The sequence below is a fragment of the Aythya ferina genome (assembly GCF_964211825.1).
Source record: "Aythya ferina genome assembly, chromosome: 2".
NCBI classification, from domain to species: Eukaryota; Metazoa; Chordata; class Aves; order Anseriformes; family Anatidae; genus Aythya; species Aythya ferina.
In genome coordinates this window covers 110,847,875-110,866,858 of record NC_140297.1, presented here as the reverse complement: position 1 = coordinate 110,866,858, position 18,984 = coordinate 110,847,875, and the positions used below count along the sequence as shown (strand labels likewise).

The 18,984-nt window shown below is 41.8% G+C and overlaps 1 protein-coding gene across 1 annotated transcript in view; it reads right to left on the bottom strand.

Annotated features, from left to right (window-relative positions):
- YES1 (YES proto-oncogene 1, Src family tyrosine kinase) overlaps window positions 1-16,258 on the bottom strand; it is a 51,116-nt gene extending 34,858 nt beyond the window's left edge. The window contains exon 1 of the mRNA XM_084507655.1: window positions 16,058-16,258. The gene's annotated coding sequence lies outside the window, so the exon portion shown is untranslated. The remainder of the gene's footprint in view (window positions 1-16,057) is intronic.
- Window positions 16,259-18,984: the final 2,726 nt, after the last annotated feature.

Sequence of the window (18,984 nt, the reverse complement as noted above, 5' to 3'; positions counted from 1 at the left end):
TTTATATTACTCCTCCACTTACAAGTAGAGAGCTCTCTCTGGTCCCTGCAGAAACAAAGAACTGTATTTTTCATCAATAAACTGGTCACATACAACATGGAGATACAGGGTGCTGAGTATGTCTGTGGGAGGGCAGGGCAAGACGAAATCACTGCAAAAGAGTCTGAAGGGACAGCAGGAATAACCAGCCTACAGACAGCCCAGGCCATGCATTTGTTTCATCAGTACCCACTCAAAAATGCCTCTTTCCCAAAATACCTCTTTCCCCAAAGGGCCTCTGTTATGCATGGAGCATGAGACAGATGCAACTGGAAGGGCATCCGTTAAATAACCTAAAAAATACTAGGCAACAGAAACAGGACAAAGTCATATGAAATTAATCCACTGTCTGACATGTGCCAGCAGTCTTCTCCCTGCCCTGAACATGACCCTGGCTTTGTGGAGACTGCGTGTTTTGGTGGAAAATACACGGTCACACAGAGATTACGTAGCCTATGGACCTAAACCACCTCCTACATAAGTTAGTATCTCGTTACGGCCCAAAGTTTGAGTGCTACTGGTTGTAAGGATTCTGGAAAATGAGTCAACAGAGGAATTAAAAAAAAAAAAAAAAAAGAAAGCAAGCTTTACAACAAAGGAATGCTGTACTGACAGGATCAAAAGGTCCATTCAAATACTCTCTCACTAACAGTAGCTGATACTAGATACCTAGAGAAGCATGGAAGAACATGATAAATATACAGCAATACTTCTGCTGAATACTCCTTAGTTGAGGAGCCTCCAACATCCTCCAACAGTTTACAGAAGTAGGATTTCCTGAACAAGCAGGTATTTGCAATTGAGGATTTTTCCTCCATGTTGACATCAGCGCTGAGGGGAAGCGTTTAGCCTCCTTAAATTCCTGAGGCAAGAAGCTCTATAGCTGAATTACACGTTCTGTCAAGAACCACCTCCTTTTGTCTGTTTTCAATTCATCAGCTGCTAGTTTCATTAGATACCTCTTGGTGTGTGCGCGCTAAAAAAAGACAGCGAATAAACACTCCCTATTTATGTCCCCTTTGCTACTGATCACTTTACAGAACTCTACCACACCATTTCTCAGTTGTTTCTTCCACCCAAAAGAATTCACGTTGTTCCTCTTACACAAATTGTTTCCTATTAGTTCCATATTTGCTCTTCCGTAACATTTCAATTATGTTCTGAAACTATGGTTGATTTTTATTTTTAATTGTCTTAAGAAGTAGTAGGGGTGAGTGGGGCAGAACTACATAAAATAATTCATGACTTTAAAAAAAAAACAAACAACAGAACAGTATAATTACTAGTCTCTCTTTATTTTCTAAACATTTTTAACCTTTGTCTGTTTTTGACATCAATGCTGAAGGACAACAGTCAGCTTTAACCTCATGTTCTTAGATGTGAAGGTAAGCTTGCTCCCCTACTTCTCCAGAATGCACCACATTAAGCTATTGATGGGAAACAACTTCTGCTATTTTAATGTCCAGTTGCTGAGCTTTATCAAGTCCTTAAGGGCTGTTATGGTCTGCCTTTGTGTCTACTACCTGTCAGTAGACTCTGTGAGCTCACCTTTCTCCCATGTCCATCATGAACATGAATGTTCCCCATGAACAAAACTGTGCAGAATAATTACTCAGGACTCCTCTCTACTCCAACTCTCTGTCTTTTATTTTAGTCTGCAATTTAGCCACATGAAGCCCTTTTTCCATATCCAATGGCTGCTTACTTTCTTCAAAGGTTTTTGGTTGGGGCCCTTGTCAAATGACTGTTGGAAATCCAAATGAACTATTTCTGTCAGGTCTTACTTATTCATGTGCTTGCTGACACCTTCAAAAAGCTCCAATGAATCTGCAAAACATGACATCCCTTCGTAGCAGGCTCCTTACTCTTCCTCAACAAACTATGTTTATCATGTTGTCTTCCATTATTATTTTTATTGATTTACTTGGCACAGGTGTCAGGCTTACTGATCCCCAAATCTCTCCTGAAGCCTTTTAAAAAAAAATAATAAATAAATAAATCAGTGTTACATACAGATTAAACCACAGCAAATAAACGATTCTGTATCTTCACTAGATGGTGTCTTTGTTGCTTACTGTGTATGGTAAGTACAATGTTCCTTTGCTTGCTTGCAGTTTGGAAAGCTAGACTTACAGGGTATAAGCATAAATGCAAGCCTCCAGATAGAGATGTGTATGTTTTTTATTTTCCTCAGTTTAAACAGTATTTTTGGGGAGATCAGTACATGATAAAGATTTACTTTAATGGTAATGCGACAAAGATTTAGTTGCATCAAAAGAACTCTCTTGTCTTTCCAGTCTGGAAATTATAGCTCCATAAATATGCACTGCTGCGCAGCAGGAGCTAGTCAACTATTTAAGAGTGGTCCTAATCACCAGGAGACACAAACAAATGTGTAAAAACACAGTTATTCATCTATAAATGAGATACTGTTCAAAGGGAAGTATAACTTCTAACATCTTGCTTGAAGACAGGAATTGAGAACTTCTGCAGCAATTATAACCAACAACCAGGCAACCTGAGAGAAGGACTACACTGAGCCAATTTTTAATATACACAAGTATTTTTATCCTTACCAATGGTTTGAAATTGCAGCTTCATTTTACAAGGTTGCTAAACGCTCTCTGAATTGCAAGTTGAAGCTCACCCAATTTTTCTTCAGGACAGTGCTGTCATTTTCTACTCACAAGTCCACAGACAGAGCTGAAAGTGAGTCCCATCTGAGTCAACTCATCAGGTGCCTTTTTCTGATGCAAGCTGAAAAGTTTCATATGTGCCTGCCTGTGACAGGTTTCCATGTGACCATATTTCTAATATAACAGCGTGTATAAACCCACATGCAAGTTTCAGATTCTTTTTCCCTCTCTACATTTTCTATTAGTTTAACAGAAGTTTGTAGTTCTAACACCAACACAACGACAGTATAGATTCAACAATTCAAGGTGTTTAGCCAAATGTATGGAGGGCAATAAACCAAAAAAACACCTCTTCACCATCAGTACAGACAACATTGGAGCAAGTACAGAGTTCACATTCTAAGTTTTTACAACATTAAAGAACAACAACAAAAAAAGATGATGCTATCACAGATGTTGAAAAAACACCTGTCCAAGCAGGAGATGAAAACTTTTCTGCCACTTAAAAGCCTCTGGTGCTGCTCAGCCTTCCAGGCAGCAGAGAAACATATCTGCCTTTAAATACCTGTGTTTTGTTAAAATTCAATTACGACACTTATTTCTGCATCACTTTTATTCCTTACATAAAAACTATCCTGAAGAGGTAAAGATGGAAAGGACACCTGCAGGTTGTCTACTCCAACTCTCCTGCTCAAAGCCACGTCCACCACTGCGAGTTGGTAAGGGCTGTATCCACTTACTTTTTAAGTTATGAGCACGGATGGAGATGACACAACCTTTCTGGACCACCTGTCCAGTGTTTAATAACCCTTACAATATTTTTATTATATCTATATGGAATTTCCCATATTATGATTTGTGCCCGTTGCCTCTTGTCCTGTCACTGGACATTACTGAGAAGAGCCTAGCCCTGTCCTCTTTACTCACCCAGCATTTCGGCCTGTTTCTAGCCCCCCTCAGCATGATTTCCCCTCCATAAATGCACGCTACGCTGACAGCTCCCAACCACCTTCCAGCTCGTTGTACTTGGAAATTATTCCGGCTCCCGTTCTTCGCCTTTTCCAAACTAAATATTTTTTCACATCTATACAAATACACACGCTCATTAGTAGTTGCACATCCAATAGCTGGGATGTCCTTAAAACAACGAAAATCTCACGCCGCTCCTTAAAAAACTGCTTAGTCCAGCTAGGCACTGAAATAACAATGCTTCTTTTTTCTCTGGCAAATGTATCTGAACCGATAGAAATGCTGTTGCAGCTGTAATGGCCAAATGATCTCAGAGAAGTGAGGAAAACACCCCCACCCCCCAAACACACTCCTTACTTACTGGTGGGAAGAGAGAAGTTCACCAGGCACACTGTATGACAATCGTGCCTACAAGAGCTTTTATCTCCTTTAGAGGATACATTTAAATTGGGAGAAAATTAAATTTAAATAAAGCATTTTGTTAAAAACATCCTCTCTGCAGATCCAGTTTTATTCTTGTATTTTGTCGTTGCTCTTGACAGAAGTAGCTCCCCTTCACAGATGCCCTGGCCTCCCAGCAATAGAGCCATGAGGAATTTTAGGAAGCATCTTCTCCACGTTTTTTTTCCTGCAACTGTTTTTCCACTTTCTGTCTTCCCTTCAGACTGCAGTGAAGACAATTATCAGCCCACAAACTGTGCTAAGAAGGTGCCTTGTGCTTACACCATCACTCCAATGAAGGGCAGGTTTGGTACTGCCCAGTATGTGTATCCAGAACATGAGCATCCTTTCAAACCCACTACAAATTCATCAAAAAACTTTGTCCCACAAAGAAATGCTGCAGCATTCCTAAACCTCAACCAGCTTTAAACATTTCCAGGTGCTGGATAAGGCAGGAGCTGTGTGGCTAACTGGTGGCTCAGCTCTGCAAGCCTTACAGGGACGGCAGGCTGCAGTTGTGGTTTTGTACCGTATTATGCATCCGACTAAGTGCTTCAAACACAAGCTGTGGCATTACACTGCACTGCAAGAGCAGATTACAACACGAATCCTGTATTCTTTCACCAATTTAGTGATGTACTGCCAAAAAAAAAAGGAGCCCATTATAAAAGCTATGTTGTACATTTGGCCAGGGCACGTCTTCTATGGTTTTGATAGACCAAGGATGATCGCCTAACAATAGTTCCTAGGATATTCATACCCGCTGCAGTGAAGTGGTTGGCTAAAATATTTTAAACAAATTTGGACATACTCCCAATGAGATTATAACAATTTTCAGGCAGCTGAGACCTTGGGCCAACACTAGTTGACAGCATCCATTTAAAAACTCTTTCACACTTGTGCAAAGTTAAATCAACTTGGCACGGGCTCTGGTAGCCAATTGTCTCCTTAAAGTATGAGCTCTATTCATGCCATTGAATTGCTGCATTAAGGGGACAGTTGGCTGGCATGGGGAGGCTCGGGCTGATTGACAATGTGCTTTAGTCACAAAGAAGTTGCAGCAAGAGTTTCTAAAAACCAAAAGAAGCAGTTAGGACGCTGAATAGACGAAGCTAGCTGAAGACAACAAAAGTACAGGATGTTTCCGGGAAGAAGCCCGTGCTTCAATAACCTTCCTAACTACGACTGATCTTAAAGCCCTTTTTAGGTTTTGCTCTGTAAACGTAGCACCTCAAGTATGACAGCAAATTTTAGTTTGCTGCTTAACCCCACCCCAGCTAAATATTGCGGCAGCAGCCAGGATTCGGGGAATTTTTCTTTTTGCAGAGCTGCGAAAGCTAAAACAGCTTACAACGCTGTGCATCTGCATTCTTCCCACTGATGGGATTTCATTTTGCTTGTGAAACATTAATAAAGGAATGCTGAACAGCATTTAAGCACTCATTCTACGATTATTCTAAGGAGATTACAACGCGCCAGCCCTTCTTCCCTTTGTGGAGCTTCAAAGAGGCAATAAAAGAAAGCCATCCAGTTGCTTAGGTCAAAATAGTTGCAGAGATTTGAATTAATTCGCGATCCCCAACAGATCCTAGCAGCACTGAAAGAAAGACTTGATAAGCAAAATTGACACACGATACATTTTACATGAAGTATTACACAATAGGACATGAGTAATCACTGCATTTCAGTTCATTCTGCAAATTCTCTCCCTTGTTTGTGTACACAACACAGACAACACCACGGAGTAAGGCACAAAAGAGATGCCAAAGCCGCTATTGTCAATTGTGGAAGTCAGTGAAATTACTCCGCATACCCCTGGTAAACACACAGGCTGACATCCAGCCCAGCTTCTGCTGTGAGTGAATCTCCTTCCCACCTCAGCAAGACCACGGAGAGCCCCTCAGAACAGCAGCCCTGATGCTGAGGCTACGTGAAGCAGGTAGAAAACACAGAAGCCCCCCAAACCCCACACCACTAGCAGTATAAATTATATCAAATTTAAATGGCATATAGAGCCCTTTAAGCGACTGAGAAGGTGAATGGCTTGAAAATTTGCTAACAGTTTAGAAAGTGTTTGCGTTTTCTCCTCCTATTTCTTACATAGCACACGCACAAGAGTTCATAAACAGGTTGCGGCTTTCCGGTGCTAAAAGATTGATACTGTAAAACATCCCTAGTCAAAAGTAAGTGACATCTGAAATTGCTCAGTGCAGTGAATCAGAACAACCGATTCTATCTAACTGGAAAAAGGAAAAAAACTTCTTTGATTCAGTGCTAAATGAGCCTAGCTGTTTGAGACAGCAGATCCAATTTCATTGCCTGTAAAGGCAGGCCACACTTCTTTGTCTTCATTTTATACTCCAGTGAAGCCTACTTCAATACAGTTGCCTCCACTTATCCTTTTTGGTCCTTTTATGTACAGCTAATCCAACTCTCCCTGAAGTCAAGAGGAATTTTGCACTTAACTTCAACGTGAAAAAGGATCAGGTCCTAAAACAGCAAAACTAAAATATCTGTGAATAAGAACAGATTCGGGTTTTTCTACTTCCTAAGTAGTTGAAAAAAAAAAAAAAAAAAAAAAAATATACAACCAATTTGATGAAGTGAACAATCCAAAATGGAAAGAAGTCTGATTACCACTTCAGTTTAAAGCACATGAGAAATTGTTTAATATGGCAAGGTTTTAAAAATAATAATAGTAATTCCAATTTTCTGGCTGCAGAACTGCATCATTTAATGCAGCCTGCTTTGCCTTTTCAGTTTCACAGGAACTGAGAGGTGGAGAAACGTCCAAGTCTAGGAAATAGGTCAACAGAAGCAACAGGTCAACTGCACGGTTTCCCAGCTGTACAGGTCGTGCAGCAACACCACTTACAAACTTCCCAGCTGCCCATCAGCACATTGGGGTTTCCTCAAGAATCTCTCACGCTGCGATTACTCTGCTGGCTCCAAAGTTTTGGCAGGTTCCTCTGTCAGCCTGAAGATGAATTGATTCAGACATCTAAATTATCCAGTTACCTGTGGATACTATCTGACATCTAAGGCAGTAAGTAACATTAACTTCTGAGTATTCTTGCAAGAGCAAAAGGAAAATATAACAGATCTGTACAGGCAACCAGAGTCATATGCTAGCTGGGCATATGCCACTTTATAATGTAAAGTTACCTGTCCAATTGCATTTTTCAATAATTAAAGTTGAGAAATAAGTATTTATTTCTAATTACAACATCTATTTATAGTAAGACCTACATTTACTGTTAGGATAACCTATATTAAATCCAATTTTATTGAAATTATGCTAGCCAACAAAATTTTAAACAAATTCAGATTAGGCAGAGCTCACTCGTAACCACCTTGAATCAGAATTTGAACGCTGATGTACCTTAACCACCAGCTTCTCTTACAAGTATAGAGGATTTCTATCCAAATTAACGTTATATAATATCAGTTCACTACAGTCTGTGAAACATTCAGGCAAAATATGATCAGAAGAAGCCAGATTTTTGTTCATGTTTTCAAAAAAAACTAAAACTTACCAGTACATATCCATTCATTCGAACATTGCAGGGTTTTTGGTAACCAAAACCAATTAAATTGAAGCTATCATTCCCTCTTGTAAATACATCAGATTTAAAACAAAACGTGCTTTCCATTTAAATTATCACCTTCTAAAACCCTATCTAAAAGTTACCACGTTAACAACTTATACCTTAAAATATAACATTGGTAATTTACATGAATTTCTATCACTGCTTCCATTCAAATGCCACTGAAGATGAAATGGGAAGAAAAAACTGTCTTTCAAATAAATTATGCATTCATTGCTTAACAATTATACGTGCAACTTAAAAGAAGTTATTACGACATTTTACTATTAAACAGTACAATTGGAAAATCCATGTCACTGGCAAAAAAAAAACTAGCAAGATTAGCCCAAACCCTAGGATACAGTTAGAGTCAACATATTTATTGACCAGGAATACTCAGCCTCTTTGTCTGGGAAAAGAGCTAAGAAGTACAAGACCAGGTTAAAATATTCATTTAAAATACCATATAAAATCGAGGTGTCATGCTTGTTAACTTAAGTCACTTTACAAATCACCCTGTATTAACTTGGCCATGGTTTTAGCATGTACATACCAAATGTAAATAGTATTTGGATGGTACATCAAACTTAAGGTAAAGGTAGAAAAAAAAAAAAGGTAATAAGAAAGTCCTACTTTTAATAACCAATACAAAGTAATTGGAGAATATTTATATATATATACCTACTTTGTATGAACAAACCAATTTTATTTTCAGAGCAATATGGTTTCCATCTCTAACCTATCACTTATGCCTTTTTTCGTGTATCATGATAACCTGAATCAATCAGTTCTACGCGTTTTTACAGTGTATGAGGTATTTCCTAAAATGAAAAAGATTGATATCTTTAGCAAATTATATAATATATATAATTATTCAGCAAGCTATTTTTAAAGTAGTAAGAGCAACCTCAGTCACTATGATTTATGAATTGCGTTTTAAGCATAGAACTGTACTTCAAGTAGAAAGCTGTACTTAAAAAAAAAAAAAAAGAAAATTAGCCATATTACTATTGCATCTTAGCCTCTAACACCATGTACAAGTCACTGCTTAATTTTTGTGTTATTTCAGGAGTTGAGAGTTTTGTCCTTGAATTTTGCTCGCTTATTTGAAAACCCCAGAATGCAAAAAAAAAAAAAAAAACAAAGCCAAAATCAACAATGTAAAACACCAAAAAAAAACCACTACAAAATCTTTTTCTCTTAACCTTCAAAGAATATTAATACAATACCTACTTACTTCTCAGGCTTGAAAAAGTATAGCTGCTGTGAAAAGCAATTTTATTCAGGACAATTTCCACGGACTAGCTGTAGCTCAGGAATTATCTTGTTTTCCCCTACAATTCTCTTTGTTTCACAAGTAATTGTTTTCAAAAGGAACAGTATTTTACCATATACATTCCTGGTTAGAGTATTTAATTTTACAATGAAAAAGGAATTAAATATGGGCGTCCACAGTGAGAATAGTATACTCCCTCTCTCTCCAAAGCATGTTTTCCAGTCAGGTATAGATGAGATCTGGACCGTACTATTATAACCTTTAATAACCCTTTAAACCAATCTTCACAAATCAGTTAAACCTCTCCCTTTGTTTTCAGGATGTTGTCATTCTATTAATGTACCTTCTACCTAGAACTTGGGGAGGTGGGGGGAACACAGACACACACCAAAAAAAAGAACAGAAAACATACTTTGGCAAAAATCCCAAATATCACGTGCCTCAGAAACTAGAAAGCACATGTACATTTTGAGATACTACTGCTGGAAGAAAACCTGAATGCTTTTTATTTAATACAGGCAGAATCAGACCCACCACCTGTAGCTGAGCAAACCTACTCTGAAATTTTCCCCTTAAGTGAGGCTCCAAAAACTTTTACTTGAGACTTCCCTGTTTCTGAGTTCAGGATAAAGTCTTAATATCTCTAAATAATCTTTTAATAAAGAGAGATCTGGTCTAGACCTTTGGTCTGATTCATGACAGCTGTCCTTTCAGGAGGCTTTATGTACTGAATAGGAGCATCAAGGAAGAAAAACACTGTTACAACTTAAGATAAAAAAAAAAACACACCAGACAAACCCAGGTCTTCCACGCCCATGCAGTAGGAACAGCCTTCTTACAGCAGTGATGCACAGCTCACCTGGGCTGGCCATCACTCAAAGCAGAGAAAGGCCTTTGCCCCAGGGATGTTACCTAAGCCTTACATAAATTTGCATTAGGAAACACAACAATCTGTGCTTTCAGGTTCACTTGTCGCATATTGCAAGACTTTCTACTAAGGGAAATTACCCAGTGGCAGGTAAGGCGTGCAGCTTCATAGTAGCACCAAATGAGTTTGCACCTACAAGGACGAAAACATGGACTACTTCGAATTAATTACTGACATCAGAGCTAATCTTAAATACTAAATCATTAATAGCATTAAAAAAAAAAAAAAAAAAAAAAAAGGAAGAAAGAAGTAAAGCATTCTCCCTGCACATTTTGTTTTCAACTCAAAAAAATATAGGAAGAGAGACATGAAACATACACTTCTATCATCATATGCCTTCCTCCCATTCCATCCCACCCTCGCTTAGTCCTTACATAAATATAAAAACCATGTCTTAACGTGAAGTTTGCTACTAGGTTCCATGCAAATTTTTCATTTTCAAATCATATAAAACAGATTTATAAAACATTTTTAAACTGTGTTTGGAGACCACTCACTCCAAACATATTTCAGACCTACACATGGCCCTTAATTCTCAGTTTCTCACAGGATAACTTTGTTACTTTTTTTTTTCTGAAACACCAAAAATTTTGCCTCTGAATAGGCTTCTGAAGACCTCAATTCAGAAAGTACTAAGATTTTAATCTCAAACTGCAGACATTCAGAAAATAATATCAGAATCAAAGAATTTTTTTTAAAAAAGGAAAATGTACTACTAAACTTGCTGATTTTAAGAAGCTTACAGTATAGAACTTTTGCTATTATATTTGGATTTCCTTCCTTGACCACATAATAGCTCCTTGAAACTAACGTTTTTCTGTCAATCTGTAGAAAAAAAGCATTAACAGGTAAATGCATATTTTGAAAACTAGAATATTGCCTATACATTAATTTTGTATACATTTTTCAACAGAGCATGCTTTGACCAAAACCTTAGCTGTGTCTCCTCTATGATGCACACACACCGTTCAGTTAAATCCACTGAAGGAACATCTCAGCAGAAGTCCATCTAACCCAAATCTCTCCCCAAATTGGATCAAAGCCCACCACTAGCACCTACTGCCTGGGAAGGCAAGCTGTGCTGGGTGTTGAGGAGCATAAGAACCAAGAAAGCCCATGCCAAGGACAGTTTCTGGACTTTGTGGTACTATCACTGGCAAAACAGAGTATTCGTGTTGAACAAGCCAGGCTGGTGAAGACAACCAGAAGCACAAAGAGTGTAGAAGAGTAGAGCAAGGTATATACATAAGCACTTGGGAGTTTTTTGTTTGTTTGTTTGTTTTGTTTTTTAATCCATTACAAGTGTATGTTGTGATTTTAGTTTCCAATGAAATGTTCTTGAAAAGCAAGAAAGCACTACACAGCTCGGACCTATTCTTTCCTTCATCAAATTTTAAGCATAAATATTAATTTTGTTGCCTAACCACACTTAAAAACAACTTATTAACGTGGGATCGTTCAGCATTAATTTGTTTTATGTCGTCTTCTCCTGGCTGACTGCCAAAGGCAGTTACCACGCTACACAACTGCAATACACAAGGGATTCAGGGTACCCTCTAATTACTCCTTAAACACCTCACTTAAGCACTGTCTTTTATTACAGTCGTGAGGGCATTAAGTATGGTTGAAAATCTCAGAACCTTTAGCCCAGATAACTGCATTTTTCTTCCTGAAGCTGAACATTTCAAGCACGGAGTAGAAACATTAGAAGGTCTTCCTGAACCGTAGACAAACATGAATGCTGTCTTCTGCTCCTACCGTTCTTTTGCTACGGGGCCATCGATGCTGGTAAGCATACCTGATACCACACACCGCGGATAAAACACTTCTGCTGTCTCATTTTTATAAGGTCGGAAGGTGTTTTGGGCATGTGCAAAGGAAGGGAAGTTAACCCCACTGAACCAAAGCCCTCCTGTACGAAGACTAACTTGAAAAATCAGTTTAACCAAATGCATCAAAGTTTCCCCAGAAAGAAATTAGGGACCCCAATCTACAAAGATTAACTCTTGTGACCGTGTTTACTCAGCTCACCAGCAATGTAAGTAAATGAAGTGACTCACTTCTGTAAGCCTCAGCCTAAAATCCGAACAGAAAGGGTGGCTCTAAGCTTCTGAAGAATCATTTATTTTTCTCTCAGATGTCTCTAAACTTCTGGTGTGAAGAAAACCACAGAAACATTTATCTTAAACCACAGAAGTTTTGCTTCCTCCTGAAGTACTGATTTGGAAGACAAGCTATTTGAAGATCCGTAGCACCATCAGAATGCACAACTTCCATAAACACACAAAGATGTAAACATCTGTATTGATTACATCTATCTTATATAATGCCATTACAATAACATTTACCTTCCAAAAATACGAAGATAAAACAGAGCGAGCCTAGCCAAAAAAAAGGTGATCTAACTCCACATGCAACCTCTCAGAGTACTCAAGAAGTTGAAAACCAGATAATGCCTGCCTGAGGTTTTGGTGGTCATTACCTCCTTGGCACTCCCCCACCATATCCTGTAACATTAAGTAAGAGAACTGTTATGAAAAATCGAAGCCAAGCCCCAATCTCAGCGATAACAGCCAGCACGGCTGAAGATGCGCTTGCTGACGATCCCTTCTGCAGCATCCTGCTCAGCTGTGGGGTCGGATAAAAACCTACAGCAGGCAGTCCCCAGAGGAGACCCTTGGCCCAGGGGCTTTTTGCAGCAGAGCTCAGCTTTCACTTAATAATTTTTGGGACAGATCATGAGACCTGGTGAGAGAACCAGCACTCCACGGAGGCACCTACCTGAACGGACAACAGAAAGGGGCACTTGGTGGCTTTAATCCCATTGCCGGTCACGTTTTTAAAGAATATCTATTTAAATCTAACGAGAATAAAACTCATGCACAACCAATAACTTCTCCTTACTTCTGTCACTAACATTACTATCATCTCAATCTCAGATCCCTCAACCAGCCGTGTGTGTTAACGTTACCTAGGGGTGCAGTCCCACTCGCTTCACCAACTTGCCTCGGCGCTGCTTTGATGCACTGGCACCATGAAGAATAAATCCTATTCCCATAGGTGGAACTGGCAGTAAGAACGACCTCTGGAAGACTAAACTTAAACTTGTCCTGCAGTTAGCTGACAGCATCTTCTCAATACTACTTTTCCCCTTCAGCATACGGATGGGAATTTGTTCAGGTTTGCCTTCAAAACCTGGCAACTGCTAACACGCTCTGGAACCCCACAGCTCCAAGTCACTGGTTTGAATGCAGCCCAGGACTGCAGCGATTGAAAGAAGTTACCATATGGCAACTGTAAGGCAGTTTGTATTCAAAATAAAAATCATTAACAAGAAATAGTGGTCGCTACATCATAAAATCCAGCACCATAAAGCGGCACCCTCCTGGCATTCTCAAGGAGAGAAATGAAATAAAGGCAGAGAATGAGCCATCTTCTCGTAGTCAAAGGTGGTTCCTCTGGGAGCCTAAAAATTAGCCCCTACTTTTAAGATTAGTTTTAGGAACTACATTTCTCCCTCAATATTGGACCTGTTCTGTCAACTTCCAGAGGATTTCCAGTACTAGAAGCCAAAACCTTTCAGAAGGGCTTCCCAAAAAACACAGCCTGTACAGGCATGGAAGGTGTCCCACCTGAAAACAGCTGCCCAATATGACACAGCCGAATAAGCAAGAGCTCCTGTGGTAGTCTGCATGTTAATACTGACATCAATTTCTAAATTAACATCAAGTTAGCATACTCAAACTGTGATCAAAGTACAAGGCAAAACAGTTTGATCCAAATGGGAAATAAAGATGAAAGAATGTATTTCTCTTAACTATCGGTCTGAACACGAGGAATTAGCTACTGAAAACGCGCTGCTGTTGCCCACATACAGAGCATACAGGAAAGTAAAACTGTGCAGCTAGCGCGTTCATAAAGTAAACTTTGGCCACATGAACTGACATGAGCCACGACGCGGGCGTTCACATCCCCGTCACATGATGACAATCTTTTATCAGCACGAACACAGTCCTGACTTATCTTCTGGAATTGCAGGAAGTACACAGGTCTCAAAACGAAGAATATTCCTCTGGTGCAGAAGAGTATTGATTAAAAAAAAAAAAAAAATCACTAAATTATAAACCACAGTTTTTCAAGAAATAATTCTGGTACTCACTATGCACCACACCAAAGATTTATTAAGCGTGACACTCCTCTAGCTATTTCAAATAAGTTGGCAATTCCAATATAGTTTTAGTGCCATTCATTTATTTCATAGCCAGAGAACTATGAGGTCATATATATTAAAAAAATAGAATAAAATAAATCCCTCTTTATAATACGAAATACAGATTACAGCTACCATGGCCTCACCCTCCAAATGAAGTTCTCCAGATTTCAAAGAGGAATATTAGGGCTTCAAAATTAGGAAGTTATTAAAAACTACACGGGCAGCTCTGCGAACAGCAGAACCGAGGAAGCCTAATTTCCTGCATTGACTTCCAGCTCAAATGAAGTGCTCACGTGAACTCTCCGGTGTGCAGCTTAAGAGCTCTTTTCTACCTGGCTTCCTTACTTTCGCAAATTTCGTACAAATTGTCCACCTGGGAGACCCCTGCTGCCAAATTTGTTTGAAATTGGCTAACAGCTGGAAGATTTGTTAGAGGGACTGACAGGCACACAGATGTTGCAGTTGCACTTGAGTTGCACTTCTTGAGGAAATAAAGCTAACAAAGACGGTGGAATAAAACAATTATTGACAATCACTGTTACCAACTATCGACACAGTTTCATATACTTGGTATTGTGTTGTTTTCTTTCCTCTGAAATTCAACGCAACCCGTTTGAGTGACAGTGCTGCTCTCCTGTCTGTGTCACAAACGCTACCTCATCCTGAAATTAACCCTTGCACCCTGGCTGTATAAAACACACCCAGGGGCTCTGCGTTCAGTAGGAACCCTCTACAGCTGAATTTACAATGATGCATAGGAAATACACATACGAGTTGTGTTGTTCGTTTTTTTTTTGGCTGGAAAGGAACAACCCTGAAACTTACCAAGCCTGCAGAAACATGCAGTTGTTGCAGTGTATGAAGTACAGTGTTACAAATGTAACTGACAACATGGTTTTATTAGAAAGCCTTCTTACAGTCTTGGCTTCCAAAAACGAAAAAGAAAAGAGACAAGCAAACTTTTGTATCTCACTTCCTCAACTAAAGGTCAATTTTGCTTGCAAAATTTCTCTGAAATTTCATTCAGCTGCCGACGGATTGTTAAGAAAAAGACAATACACTTTCCTTGGCAACACGCTCTAGGTTTTAAGCTGGCTTTGGCTCAGCCTGCCAGCTGAAGCAAATTCATACAGCTATTTTCTAATTACCAGCCAGCCTCTGCCCGGGCTCAAATTCAGCAGGTAGGCCTGAACGAACCTCCTTAGCAATCAGGAGGTTTGCGTGCCTTCATATCCTACTTTTTTTGACATGAACTGGCTCGTGTGTCTGTACATATCTGAGCCCTGGAAAGGGCCATCCTGAAGCAGTGAGCCCCTGCATGCGTGAACCCAGGGCGTGAGGCAGCGCCCGGAGGGACGCGCACCCAACTCCACTCGCCGGGGGGGCTGCAGCAGGGAAAGTTGCACACCGTCTCCGCAAGGGATGGGGTTTTATTGCTTTAAAAAAAAATATATATGTATATAAATAAATAAAATAAAAAAATGGAAGGAACATGAGGAGGTTTGATGAAGTGTTGTGACTGAATATTCAAACCAGTGAGTCAGAAATCTCAGGCGGTCGTGTTCCTGCTAGGTGGAGGGACGCGAACCAGAACACGGAGCGAAAAAAATAGATACATTTATATTTATATATACAAAATAAAACAAGCCGAGGCACGCGCGGCCCCTTCAGAAACCAATTTCCTGGATCCCCCCCACCCCCCCCAAGCCACCGCCGCCCCGCTCCGAGCCCTCCCCGGGGGGGGGGGGGGGGGGGGGTCCCCGCGGAGAGCCGCAGCCGGCCCCGGGCCGTGCCTCATCGCGCCCCCCTCCAGCCCCTCCGCCTCCCCGCTCGCTGCCCCGGCAGGAAAGTTGCCGAGAAACTTCGGGCGGAGGAAGGGGTCGCGGCCGGGGCCTAGCGCCTCCTCCTCCGCTGCCCGGCGCCGCCGCCATCGCGGCCGCCTCTCCCCCAGCGCGGCCGGGTCCTCACCTGCCTGTCCTCGGCGGCGCCGGTGGGAGCCGCAGGGGGGGGAGAAGGGAAGGAAGCGGGGCCCCCCCCGCTCCTCCCGGAGCCTGGCGGCGACCCGGGGAGGGAAGGGGGGGAGGAGGGGAAGGGAGGAGGGAAAAGGAGGAGGAGAGGAGGAGGAGGAGGGAGCCGGGCGCTCCGGCAGCGTGCGGAGAGCTGGAGCCTGGCGGCGGCGGGAGGAGGAGACTCCCCGCCCCTACGGCCGGGCTTCTCCGCCTCGCTTCGCCTCGCCTCGCCTCTGCCGGCCTCGCCTCGGCTCGCCCTTCGCTGCCTGCCCCCGGGCGAGGCTCCCCGCCCGGCTCCGAGGCCGCGGGGAGGAGCCCGGCGGCCCCCACGCCGCGGGATGGCGGCGGCGGCGCGGCCCCCGCTGAGGCAGCCAACATGGTGGCGCGGGGGGGCCCCTCCGCCACAGCGCCGGGGGGCTGCCGAAAGGCCGGCGGGCAGCGCCCTCGTGTCTGGGTTTTGGCTCTTCCCCCTGTCCTCTCCCTGGTGGTTGGAGTCAGGGGTGTCCCACCAGCCTCGGTCCTTTCAGGTTGAAGACCTAAAAAGGTTGGGTTTGCGTCAAGGTGGGGTGAGGAGAAAGGTCGCTGCGACGCATCCAGTTACTGGCTGCAGGAAGAAGTGGGGAAAAAGAACCAAAAATACAACAACAAACCACCCTAAGGAGACAAAGTTGTTGAAGTTTACGCGGGCAGATTGGTGGTTATCACTCTGAATGATCTTTTATTGCTTTCAGCTCGCTAATAGCAAAACTTGGTGCGGTAATAGCGCTTGTGTCTATCGCGCCTTTATTTGGTTCCCAGGCTGAATATAAAATGGTAATTGTATTGATCCCTAATGGTAATCTAATAGTGTAGTTTTAATCATTAAAAGCAAGCAAAACACGAGATCTCTAGGCAGGGATGCAAAGTAAAGCCACTTGTAGTTTTTAATTTAAGACAATACATGTCTTTGCTTTTACAGGACCATAAATACACTAAGCAGGCAGCTAACAAAATTAAAAAAAAAAAAAAAAAAAAAAGCATTTCAGATTTTGAGGCTCCTTACCATAAATCACATTCATGCAATCCTGTTAGCGTGGTGGAGCTTATCATTTTCCTGCCCTGTCAGGAGCCTAAATCACATTATGAAGAATTGATTTTTAATTTAGAAATCAACAGCGGGTTTTACGAATCGAGCTGGGCAGCGAATTACTTAACCGAGGAGTATTTGCAGAGTGGCAGAGGCCTGCGTCTGTCGCTGCTTCCCAGCACTTTTGGGAACACAGTCTGACCTCCAGCATCAGCCACGTTTGCCTATGACACAGGCAAGCACTGCTGCATGGTTAATTTTCCATCACGGAGGTAGAACTTGCATATCTGAAAAAATGGCTGAGCCCCGAGGATGATGTCGTCATCATTATGCTTCAAAGTTACTCATTTTCTCTAAGACATGGAGCAGCTTTGGGTCGAAGCTGTTGCCCTGGGACTACAAAGCTTTATAGTTGGAAGCAATTTGGTGTCTAGTTTTCAGGCCTCCAGAAGATGAATGGGATTTCTCTTGGCACCTGGCTGTGCCCTGGGCAGTTACCTGGGATTCTCAGTACCTCTCTGTTTGCTTTCTCTTCCAAGGACCTATATAAAGAGTGTGTTGGTGGGTTTTTGAAAGGCAGCAGTTGACTGTCACCTCTATCACTGCATTTATGCTGTTGGCTGCCCAGATGTGCCACCACAACCAGTACTAGGGCTGCACGGGCAATTGACTTCTCTCAATCCTGAAGAGACCGGCATGCTTAATTTCAAGCCCGGTGTGATTAAAATAGCACAGCAGTTTGGGAGAAGAGGAGATGACCGGTCTTGCAACTGGCAACAAGCTCAGCCCCACACCACGTGGACGTGAAAGAATAGATTAGGGTTTGAGTCTGGAGTCGCGGAGGCTAGACATGCTTTCAGTGCAGCGGAAAAACTGGCCACTTCCTAAATTGTCTTGCACTTGTTACTGGCTGTCTGACCGCTCCTCGTTTCTATGAGGCCATGTTGAACAGGTGACTTAAACCCATCAAGCTGCTGGTGGCTCACTCTGTTTAACTCTGCGCTAGAAGGGACTCGGGGCATCATTGCCACCTTCTGCCTGTGAGTCAGCCTGCAGCCTGTCACCACATTTTACCTAGGTAAAGCTCTCATCTCTTACTGCTCTGCTGCTACTGAGTGGGCTCTAAAATCTGTTGCAGTGCTGTAAGTGCCATAAGCCATAAAGGTTGGGCTTAAACCCCTCGCTGTGCACTCAGAAGGCATCAACTGTAGCTGGCAAAGGTCTCAGCTGAGAGTCAGCTAAGACCAGCGCCTGCTTTTACAAATTTCTCCTCCCTTTTAGTTTAAATTTACATTTTTGACCATTTACAGGAAGGGGAAGGAGGAGCTGTAGCACAGCTGGGATGCAGTGTGAGATGCTGCCACTGCAGAGGTGAACTGCTGCCATGTGCGGGGTATGATTTCCTGACCAGCCCCTCAGACAGGCTCAGCATTTGTTAATGCAGCAACGTGTGTTGTATTTTTTGTATTTTAGGAGAATTGCTGTTGTTGAGGTTGGCATTAACATAGTAACAAAGATTCAGGTAAATTCCTAATTATAGGCTACATGAAAATTCTTAAATATTTCTAAAGAAGGCAATCATTTATACAATTCTAAATGTGTTTTGGTTCAAATTACCTGGTGATTGATAGGATCAAGAATTGATTATGCCAGATCAAGTATTTTTAGGGACATAAGAGGGAAATCAAGTATTTTTAGGGACATAAGAGGTATAAGAGCAGAAAGAAGGAGGAGCAGAGAAAGGATACGAAGGAAGGTGGACTGGGCTATGTCAGGTACCTATATGGGTTCACTGCTTTGTGACTGAGGAATACAGGACT